Consider the following 10,000-nt stretch of genomic DNA (forward strand, 5'->3'; position numbering starts at 1 on the left):
TTTAGTACACACCCCTCCATCCTCAGCCAGGAGCCAATCCAGCACCTGTCGGTTCTGCCAGGTCATGGCTGAGGTGGAAGACAGTTGTTCTCCCAGAGCTGCGAGTGCAGTTTCAGTGTAATTTATAAACCTTTGCTGATTATAATAAATATAGTTGATCCATTCAGTATTTTTGTTAGTCGTTATCCATGGTAAAATAGATTCAAACCCTGATGCTACCTCGTCTCTGGCTTTGAACTCACTGGGCACTCCTCTTGGCTGACCTATGGCGTCGATAGTAACGTTGGAAGAGTAGGCTCGTTTAGAGCGGACCCGGTTCTCCAGTTTGTCTGCCTCTGAGATCAATCGAAAATGGACCACGTGAGTGACCCCGTGGACTCTAGCACATCTCCCGTTCCAATCGATGGGCAGCGTAGACCTTAGACCTTTTGCATAATCACAGAGCCAAAATACATCAGCCACAATTTGAGTTTGAAAATGATAAGGGCAGGCTGGGGGAATAGGACGTCTTGGCTGGGCTCCCTTAATCTGTCTTGCTTGCCCATCGATTAGTTTGGTGCATTGCCCACTTCCCAGATGTAACTACAGTCCTGGTCTGGTACGGTCCCTACGTCTGCATTGCCTGTTTTTTGATAACATTCGAAAGATTTCTCTAGCGTTAGAGTTACCCCTTTTGGAATGGCCACCTCCTCCTCCAAACGTGGCAGCATTCCTTCTAGGTATTGGCAGTTAATCTTAATGTCCCTTCGGACCGCCTCTTCCGGGTCCCCCCGGACACTTAGAGTATACTCACGAGATCCTAGATATGCGAGGCAGCATGCCTCGCACGTGGGGATTTCTGTTTTATCATGTTCTCAGGTACGGTCAGCCACCGGTTGGTTTCCTCCTCGCATTCTTCCCAACCTAGGTGTGTAGAAGTGACATACAACTCCTCGGTCCTGGCCTTGGAGCATACATAACAGTCTGACAACCCGTTAGCTTGTGCTGTGAACTCAGTCCACAGATACCTTTGAAGTGGGCTGGAGCAACTTTTATTTTGACTGCAGGCCTTGCCTGAGCCAGTACTTGGGCTACACATTCTACGTTAAAGTCATTGCTGTACATGCCTTCTCCTAAAACATCTCTAGAGTTTAGCCTTTACCTCTACCCCCCCTTCACTGGGCAACTTGCTCAGTGAAGGGTTTTGCGGTGCTAGTGTGGGATCTGCCAGGGGCGCCTTGTCCTCGCTTGGCCTCCTGTAGCTTGGAGGCTGCTCGGGTAGTGACGCTGTCAGGTTGTTTGGCGGGTTTGGCCCTGGTTCGGGAACCTCGGCTTCCAGCCTCCCTTGGGATCCTGACCCTGGCACGTCCCTTGGATCTGGTTCACTTTCTCCCTCCTGGAATTGGATACACGCCAGGAACAGGATAGCTTTGGTGACCAGGAAAACCCCAATTCGTTAGATGATCTTGGTGCATTAGTTTGCACTCTGTCATCATAGTGGAGGTGAGTTTATAGAAACCGGGACAGGGAAATAGGTATGCAGCAATAGCAACTTAGCCCTCCAATTTGGAGTTTTCAGTTTAGTGATAGCTTGGATGGCAACATTAACTCTGCCCGTGGCTGGGCCCACAAATAGTGGGGCTCCCTCTGGGCCTCCATTTGTCGGTGGGCAGTCATGTTTGAAGTGTCCTGGTTTCCCACATTTCCAGCAAACCCTTTCTTTCTTTCGCTGGGTTGGGTTTCCTTGGTATCCCCTGGCTCCTCCCCCCACTCCGTACTGGGGCAGCGGATTTGCACAACTAAGATTTGCGTCTTAGGGACAAAATGTGCGTCCATCATAATCCCCCACGTCACAACGCTGCTTTGACAAGATACACGTCTCCGTGACAGTAGAAAGCTTAGCACATATACATTTATTCATCATTCATTCTGGATATTGACGTACATGGGGTTTTGACAAGACAATTTCTGCTTGATGCAACATGGTTTACATCTTTTGCATCTGAAAACATGTAACACTGCGCCTTCTGTTCATTTAGCCATATCTACATTTTATAAGTGATTCTCTTACCTTATCAAATATGTAGATTTTTGGATCACGTATGGGGGTCGTCAATTGTGGTGGCTAGCTTTTTAGCCGAACAGGTGCAAAAGGATGAACGCAGGGAGTCTGTCCAAGTTTTCAGATGCAACGACAAGCTTTTATTGATCAAAGTCAGAAAGGCAAAATACGTTAGGTCTCTCCGAGCACAAGAGAGAGAGCCTACTTAACAATTGAATACAGACAGCATTTATAGTGCACAGAACGCCCCTGATCTAAATGGCCGTTAGCCGGCCATGGTGTGTTTTATCTCCCAAACCCCTAAAATGTCAGTTTGCCCTGCCCTCTGTTCTTCGTACAAGGTCTGAGCTCTCGTGGGTGCCTCTCGTTATCTCTTGTGAGCGTTTAGTAAATATGTGATGTTCTCTCAGTATCCTACTGAGAGGCAAAATGTCAAGACAACCCTATATCGTGGTGTTTTCCACCCAGCTTAAACTGAGGTGTCTTACATCCAGTTTTCAGCCTACGACAACCCTAAGCGAGAATCATACAACAAGACCGAGCCATGTTCTGGTTGCTGCTTTGATCGATTTGTTGTCACAGAACATGCTTTAACAAAGGCTCTCTGCACCCTAAGCGAGAATTATACCCCTTGACCAACGAGCCATGTTCTAGTTGTTGCTTCGATTGATCGATTTGTTGTCACAAAACATGCTTAGACAAAGGCTCCCTGCACCCTAAGCGAGAATCATACCCCTTGACCAATGAGCCATGTTCTGGTTGCTGCTTTGATCGATTTTTTGTAACAAAACATGTGTAGACAAAAAGTGCTGGAGAAACTTCCGCAGCAAATCACGCCGATCTACGTTGGGTAAAGGACTGACTTGGGAATAGAACAGGAGCCCTCTTTGACATGTTACATCCTTCAACAGCATACTGTAATGGGCTCGTCCGGGATTTGAACCCAGGACCTCTCGCACCCAAAGTGAGAATCATACCCCTAGACCAACGAGCCATGTTCTGGTTGCTGCTTTGATCGATTTGTTGTCACAAAGAATGCGTAGACAAAAAGAGCTGGAGAAACTTCTGCAGCAAATCACGCCGATCTCTGTTGGGTAAAGTACTGATCTGAGATTAGAACAGGAGCCCTCTTTGCCAGGTTACCTCTTTCAACAGCATACTGTAATGGGCTCGTCCGGGATTTGAACTCAGGACCTCTCGCACCCTAAGCTAGAATCATACCCCTAGACCAACGAGCCATGTTCTAGTTGTTGATTCGATTGATCTATTTGTTGTCACAAAACATGCTTAGACAAAGGCTCCCTGCACCCTAAGCGAGAATCATACCTCGAAACCAATGTGCCATGTTCTGCTTGCTGCTTTGATCGATTTGTTGTCACAAAACATGCGTAGACAAAAAGAGCTGGAGAAACTTCCGCAGCAAATCACACCGATCTACGTTGGGTAAAGGACTGATTTGGGAATAGAACAGGAGCCCTCTTTGCCAGGTTACCTCCTTCTACAGCAATGGGCTGTAGAAGTAATGGGCTCGTCCGGGATTTGAACCCGGGACCTCTCGCACCCAAAGCGAGAATCATACCCCTAGACCAACGAGCCATGTTCTGGTTGCTGCTTTGATCGATTTGTTGTCACAAAACATGCTTAGACATAAAGAGCTGGAGAAACGTCCGCAGCAAATCACCCCGATCGACCTTGGGTAAATGACAGATTTGGGAATAGAACAGCAGCCCTCTTTGCCAGGTTACCTCTTTCAACAGCATACTGTAATGGGCTCGTCCGGGATTTGAATCCTAGACCTCTCGCACCCTAAGCTAGAATCATACCCCTAGACCAACGAGCCATGCTCCAGCTGCTGCTTCGATTGATCGATTTGTTGTCACAAAACATGCTTAGACAAAGGCTCCCTGCACCCTAAGCGAGAATCACACCACAAGACCAACGAGCCATGTTCTGGTTGCTGCTTTGATCGATTTTTTGTCGTAAAAAATGCTTAGACAAAAAGAGCTGTGAAACTTCCGCAGCAAATCACCCCGATCTACGTTGGGTAAAGGATTGATCTGGGATTAGAACAGGAGCCCTCTTCGCCAAGTAACCTCCTACAACAACATACTGTAAAGGGCTCATCCGGGATTTGAACCCAGGACTTCTCGCACCAAAAGCAAGAATCATACCCCTAGACCAACGAGCCATGTTCCGGTTGCTGCTTTGATTGATTTGTTGTCACAAAGAATGAGTAGACAAAAAGAGCTGGAGAAACTTCTGCAGCAAATCACCCCGATATACGTTGGGTAAAGGACTGATTTGGGAATAGAACAGGAGCCCTCTTTGCCATGTTACCTCCTTCAACAGCATACTGTAAAGGGCTCGTCCAGGATTTGAACCCAGGACTTCTGGCACCCTATGCGAGAATCATACCCCTAGACCAACGAGCCATGTAGTAGTTGCTGCTTCGATTGATCTATTTGTTGTCACAAAACATGCTTAGACAAAGGCTCCCTGCACCCTAAGCGATAATCATACCACGAAACCAATGAGCCATGTTCTGGTTGCTGCTTTGATCGATTTGTTGTCACAAAACATGCGTAGACAAAAAGAGTTCGAGAAACTTCTGCAGAAAATTACCCCGATCTACGTTTGGAAAAGGACTGATTTGGGAATAGAACAGGAGGCCTCTTTGCCAGGTTACCTCCTTCTACAGCAATGGGCTGTAGAAGTATGGGCTCGTCCGGGATTTGAACCCGGGACCTCTCGCACCCTAAGCGAGAATCATACCCCTAGACCAACGAGCCATGCTCCAGCTGCTGCTTCGATTGATCGATTTGTTGTCACAAAACATGCTTAGACAAAGGCTCCCTGCACCCTAAGCGAGAATCACACCACAAGACCAACGAGCCATGTTCTGGTTGCTGCTTTGATCGATTTTTTGTCGTAAAAAATGCTTAGACAAAAAGAGCTGTGAAACTTCCGCAGCAAATCACCCCGATCTACGTTGGGTAAAGGATTGATCTGGGATTAGAACAGGAGCCCTCTTCGCCAAGTAACCTCCTACAACAACATACTGTAAAGGGCTCATCTGGGATTTGAACCCAGGACTTCTCGCACCAAAAGCAAGAATCATACCCCTAGACCAACGAGCCATGTTGTAGTTGCTGCTTCGATTGATCTATTTGTTGTCACAAAACATGCGTAGACAAAAAGAGTTCGAGAAACTTCTGCAGAAAATTACCCCGATCTACGTTTGGAAAAGGACTGATTTGGGAATAGAACAGGAGGCCTCTTTGCCAGGTTACCTCCTTCTACAGCAATGGGCTGTAGAAGTATGGGCTCGTCCGGGATTTGAACCCGGGACTTCTCGCACCCTAAGCGAGAATCATAACCCTAGACCAACGAGCCACGTTCTAGTTGCTGATTCGATTGATCGATTTGTTGTCACAAAAAATGCTTAGACAAAGGCTCCCTGCACCCTATGCGAGAATCATACCACGAGACCAACGAGCCATGTTCTGGTTGCTGCTTTGAGAAACTTCTGCAGAAAATCACCTTGATCTACGTTTGGAAAAGTACTGATTTGGGAATAGAACAGGAGCCCTCTTTGCCAGGTTACCTCCTTCAACAGCATACTGTAATGGGCTCATCCTGGATTTGAACACGGGACCTCTTGCACCCTAAGCTAGAATCATACCCCTAGACCAACGAGCCATGCTCCAGCTGCTGCTTAGATTGATCGATTTGTTGTCACAAAACATGCTTAGACAAAGGCGCCCTGCACCCTAAGCGAGAATCATACCACAAGACCAACGAGCCATGTTCTGGTTGCTGCTTTGATCGATTTGTTGTCACAAAACATGCTTAGACATAAAGAGCTGGAGAAACTTCCGCAGCAAATCACCCCGATCGACCTTGGGTAAATGACAGATTTGGGAATAGAACAGCAGCCCTCTTTGCCAGGTTACCTCTTTCAACAGCATACTGTAATGGGCTCGTCCGGGATTTGAATCCTAGACCTCTCGCACCCTAAGCTAGAATCATACCCCTAGACCAACGAGCCATGCTCCAGCTGCTGCTTCGATTGATCGATTTGTTGTCACAAAACATGCTTAGACAAAGGCTCCCTGCACCCTAAGCGAGAATCACACCACAAGACCAACGAGCCATGTTCTGGTTGCTGCTTTGATCGATTTTTTGTCGTAAAAAATGCTTAGACAAAAAGAGCTGTGAAACTTCTGCAGCAAATCACCCCGATCTACGTTGGGTAAAGGATTGATCTGGGATTAGAACAGGAGCCCTCTTCGCCAAGTAACCTCCTACAACAACATACTGTAAAGGGCTCATCCGGGATTTGAACCCAGGACTTCTCGCACCAAAAGCGAGAATCATACCCCTAGACCAACGAGCCATGTTCCGGTTGCTGCTTTGATTGATTTGCTGTCACAAAGAATGAGTAGACAAAAAGAGCTGGAGAAACTTCTGCAGCAAATCACCCCGATATACGTTGGGTAAAGGACTGATTTGGGAATAGAACAGGAGCCCTCTTCGCCAAGTAACCTCCTACAACAACATACTGTAAAGGGCTCATCCGGGATTTGAACCCAGGACTTCTCGCACCAAAAGCAAGAATCATACCCCTAGACCAACGAGCCATGTTCCGGTTGCTGCTTTGATTGATTTGTTGTCACAAAGAATGAGTAGACAAAAAGAGCTGGAGAAACTTCTGCAGCAAATCACCCCGATATACGTTGGGTAAAGGACTGACTTGGGAATAGAACAGGAGCCCTCTTTGCCAGGTTACCTCCTTCTACAGCAATGGGCTGTAGAAGTATGGGCTCGTCCGGGATTTGAACCCAGGACCTCTCGCACCCTAAGCGAGAATCATACCCCTAGACCAACGAGCCACGTTCTAGTTGCTGCTTCGATTGATCTATTTGTTGTCACAAAACATGCTTAGACAAAGGCTCCCTGCAACCTAAGCGAGAATCATACCACGAAACCAATGTGCCATGTTCTGGTTGCTGCTTTGATCGATTTGTTGTCACAAAACATGCGTAGACAAAAAGAGCTGGAGAAACTTCTGCAGCAAATCACCCAGATCAACGTTGGGTAAAAGACAGATTTGGGAATAGAACAGGAGCCCTCTTCGCTAAATAACCTCCTTCAACAACTTACTGTAAAGGGCTCATCCGGGATTTGAACCCGGGACCTCTCGCACCCAAAGCGAGAATCATACCCCTAGACCAACGAGCCATGTTCTGGTTGCTGCTTTGATCGATTTGTTGTCACAAAACATACTTAGACATAAAGAGCTGGAGAAACTTCCGCAGCAAATCACCCCGATCGACCTTGGGTAAATGACAGATTTGGGAATAGAACAGCAGCCCTCTTTGCCAGGTTACCTCTTTCAACAGCATACTTTAATGGGCTCGTCCGGGATTTGAATCCTAGACCTCTCGCACCCTAAGCCAGAATCATACCCCTAGACCAACGAGCCATGCTCCAGCTGCTGCTTCGATTGATCGATTTGTTGTCACAAAACATGCTTAGACAAAGGCTCCCTGCACCCTAAGCGAGAATCACACCACAAGACCAACGAGCCATGTTCTGGTTGCTGCTTTGATTGATTTTTTGTCGTAAAAAATGCTTAGACAAAAAGAGCTGTGAAACTTCTGCAGCAAATCACCCCGATCTACGTTGGGTAAAGGATTGATCTGGGATTAGAACAGGAGCCCTCTTCGCCAAGTAACCTCCTACAACAACATACTGTAAAGGGCTCATCCAGGATTTGAACCCAGGACTTCTCGCACCAAAAGCGAGAATCATACCCCTAGACCAACGAGCCATGTTGTAGTTGCTGCTTCGATTGATCTATTTGTTGTCACAAAACATGCTTAAACAAAGGATCCCTGCACCCTAAGCGAGAATCATACCACGAGACCAACGAGCCATGTTCTGGTTGCTGCTTCGATCGATTTGTTGTCGCAAAACATGCTTAGACATAAAGAGCTGGAGAAACTTCCGCAGCAAATCACCCCGATCGACCTTGGGTAAATGACAGATTTGGGAATAGAACAGTAGCCCTCTTTGCCAGGTTACCTCTTTCAACAGCATACTTTAATGGGCTCGTCCGGGATTTGAATCCTAGACCTCTCGCACCCTAAGCTAGAATCATACCCCTAGACCAACGAGCCATGCTCCAGCTGCTGCTTCGATTGATCGATTTGTTGTCACAAAACATGCTTAGACAAAGGCTCCCTGCACCCTAAGCGAGAATCACACCACAAGACCAACGAGCCATGTTCTGGTTGCTGCTTTGATTGATTTTTTGTCGTAAAAAATGCTTAGACAAAAAGAGCTGTGAAACTTCTGCAGCAAATCACCCCGATCTACGTTGGGTAAAGGATTGATCTGGGATTAGAACAGGAGCCCTCTTCGCCAAGTAACCTCCTACAACAACATACTGTAAAGGGCTCATCCGGGATTTGAACCCAGGACTTCTCGCACCAAAAGCGAGAATCATACCCCTAGACCAACGAGCCATGTTGTAGTTGCTGCTTCGATTGATCTATTTGTTGTCACAAAACATGCTTAAACAAAGGATCCCTGCACCCTAAGCGAGAATCATACCACGAGACCAACGAGCCATGTTCTGGTTGCTGCTTCGATCGATTTGTTGTCGCAAAACATGCTTAGACATAAAGAGCTGGAGAAACTTCCGCAGCAAATCACCCCGATCGACCTTGGGTAAATGACAGATTTGGGAATAGAACAGCAGCCCTCTTTGCCAGGTTACCTCTTTTAACAGCATACTGTAATGGGCTCGTCCGGGATTTGAATCCTAGACCTCTCGCACCCTAAGCTAGAATCATACCCCTAGACCAACGAGCCATGCTCCAGGTGCTGCTTTGATTGATCGATTTGTTGTCACAAAACATGCTTAGACAAAGGCTCCCTGCACCCTAAGCGAGAATCACACCACAAGACCAACGAGCCATGTTCTGGTTGCTGCTTTGATCGATTTTTTGTCGTAAAAAATGCTTAGACAAAAAGAGCTGTGTAACTTCCGCAGCAAATCACCCCGATCTACGTTGGGTAAAGGACTGATTTGGGAATAGAACAGGAGCCCTCTTTGCCATGTTACCTCCTTCAACAGCATACTGTAATGGGCTCGTCCAGGATTTGAACCCAGGACTTCTGGCACCCTACGCGAGAATCATACCCCTAGACCAACGAGCCATGTTGTAGTTGCTGCTTCGATTGATCTATTTGTTGTCACAAAACATGCTTAGACAAAGGCTCCCTGCACCCTAAGCGAGAATCATACCACGAAACCAATGAGCCATGTTCTGGTTGCTGCTTTGATCGATTTGTTGTCACAAAACATGCGTAGACAAAAAGAGTTCGAGAAACTTCTGCAGAAAATCACCTTGATCTACGTTTGGAAAAGTACTGATTTGGGAATATAACAGGAGCCCTCTTTGCCAGGTTACCTCCTTCAACAGCATACTGTAATGGGCTCATCCTGGATTTGAACACGGGACCTCTTGCACCCTAAGCTAGAATCATACCCCTAGACCAACGAGCCATGTTCTGGTTGCTGCATTGATCGATTTTTTGTCGCAAAACACGCAAATTCAAAAAGAGCTGGAAAAACTTCCGCAGCAAATCACCCCGATCGACCTTGGGTAAATGACAGATTTGGGAATAGAACAGTAGCCCTCTTTGCCAGGTTACCTCCTTCTACAGCAATGGGCTGTAGAAGTAATGGGCTCGTCCAGGATTTGAACCCAGGACTTCTGGCACCCTACGCGAGAATCATACCCCTAGACCAACGAGCCATGTTGTAGTTGCTGCTTCGATTGATCTATTTGTTGTCACAAAACATGCTTAGACAAAGGCGCCCTGCACCCTAAACGAGAATCATACCACAAGACCAACGAGCCATGTTCTGGTTGCTGCATTGATCGA

The 10,000-nt window shown here is 47.0% G+C and overlaps 9 non-coding genes across 9 annotated transcripts; all 9 read right to left on the minus strand.

Moving 5' to 3' along the window:
- Nucleotides 1-3,565: 3,565 nt before the first annotated feature.
- Nucleotides 3,566-3,637, minus strand: trnap-ugg (transfer RNA proline (anticodon UGG)). The gene has a single exon. It is a non-coding gene; the product is annotated as a tRNA-Pro (tRNA).
- Nucleotides 3,638-4,157: 520 nt separating this feature from the next.
- On the minus strand, nt 4,158-4,229 carry trnaq-uug (transfer RNA glutamine (anticodon UUG)). The gene has a single exon. It is a non-coding gene; the product is annotated as a tRNA-Gln (tRNA).
- A 529-nt stretch (nt 4,230-4,758) lies between these two features.
- Nucleotides 4,759-4,830, minus strand: trnap-agg (transfer RNA proline (anticodon AGG)). The gene has a single exon. It is a non-coding gene; the product is annotated as a tRNA-Pro (tRNA).
- A 276-nt stretch (nt 4,831-5,106) lies between these two features.
- On the minus strand, nt 5,107-5,178 carry trnaq-uug (transfer RNA glutamine (anticodon UUG)). The gene has a single exon. It is a non-coding gene; the product is annotated as a tRNA-Gln (tRNA).
- A 1,187-nt stretch (nt 5,179-6,365) lies between these two features.
- trnaq-uug (transfer RNA glutamine (anticodon UUG)) lies at nt 6,366-6,437 on the minus strand. Its single transcript has one exon. It is a non-coding gene; the product is annotated as a tRNA-Gln (tRNA).
- Nucleotides 6,438-6,609: 172 nt separating this feature from the next.
- Nucleotides 6,610-6,681, minus strand: trnaq-uug (transfer RNA glutamine (anticodon UUG)). Its single transcript has one exon. It is a non-coding gene; the product is annotated as a tRNA-Gln (tRNA).
- Nucleotides 6,682-6,861: 180 nt separating this feature from the next.
- Nucleotides 6,862-6,933, minus strand: trnap-agg (transfer RNA proline (anticodon AGG)). The gene has a single exon. It is a non-coding gene; the product is annotated as a tRNA-Pro (tRNA).
- Nucleotides 6,934-7,210: 277 nt separating this feature from the next.
- Nucleotides 7,211-7,282, minus strand: trnap-ugg (transfer RNA proline (anticodon UGG)). The gene has a single exon. It is a non-coding gene; the product is annotated as a tRNA-Pro (tRNA).
- A 1,217-nt stretch (nt 7,283-8,499) lies between these two features.
- Nucleotides 8,500-8,571, minus strand: trnaq-uug (transfer RNA glutamine (anticodon UUG)). The gene has a single exon. It is a non-coding gene; the product is annotated as a tRNA-Gln (tRNA).
- Nucleotides 8,572-10,000: the final 1,429 nt, after the last annotated feature.

The sequence above is a fragment of the Osmerus eperlanus genome, chromosome 27 (assembly GCF_963692335.1).
Source record: "Osmerus eperlanus chromosome 27, fOsmEpe2.1, whole genome shotgun sequence".
Lineage (NCBI taxonomy): Eukaryota > Metazoa > Chordata > Actinopteri > Osmeriformes > Osmeridae > Osmerus > Osmerus eperlanus.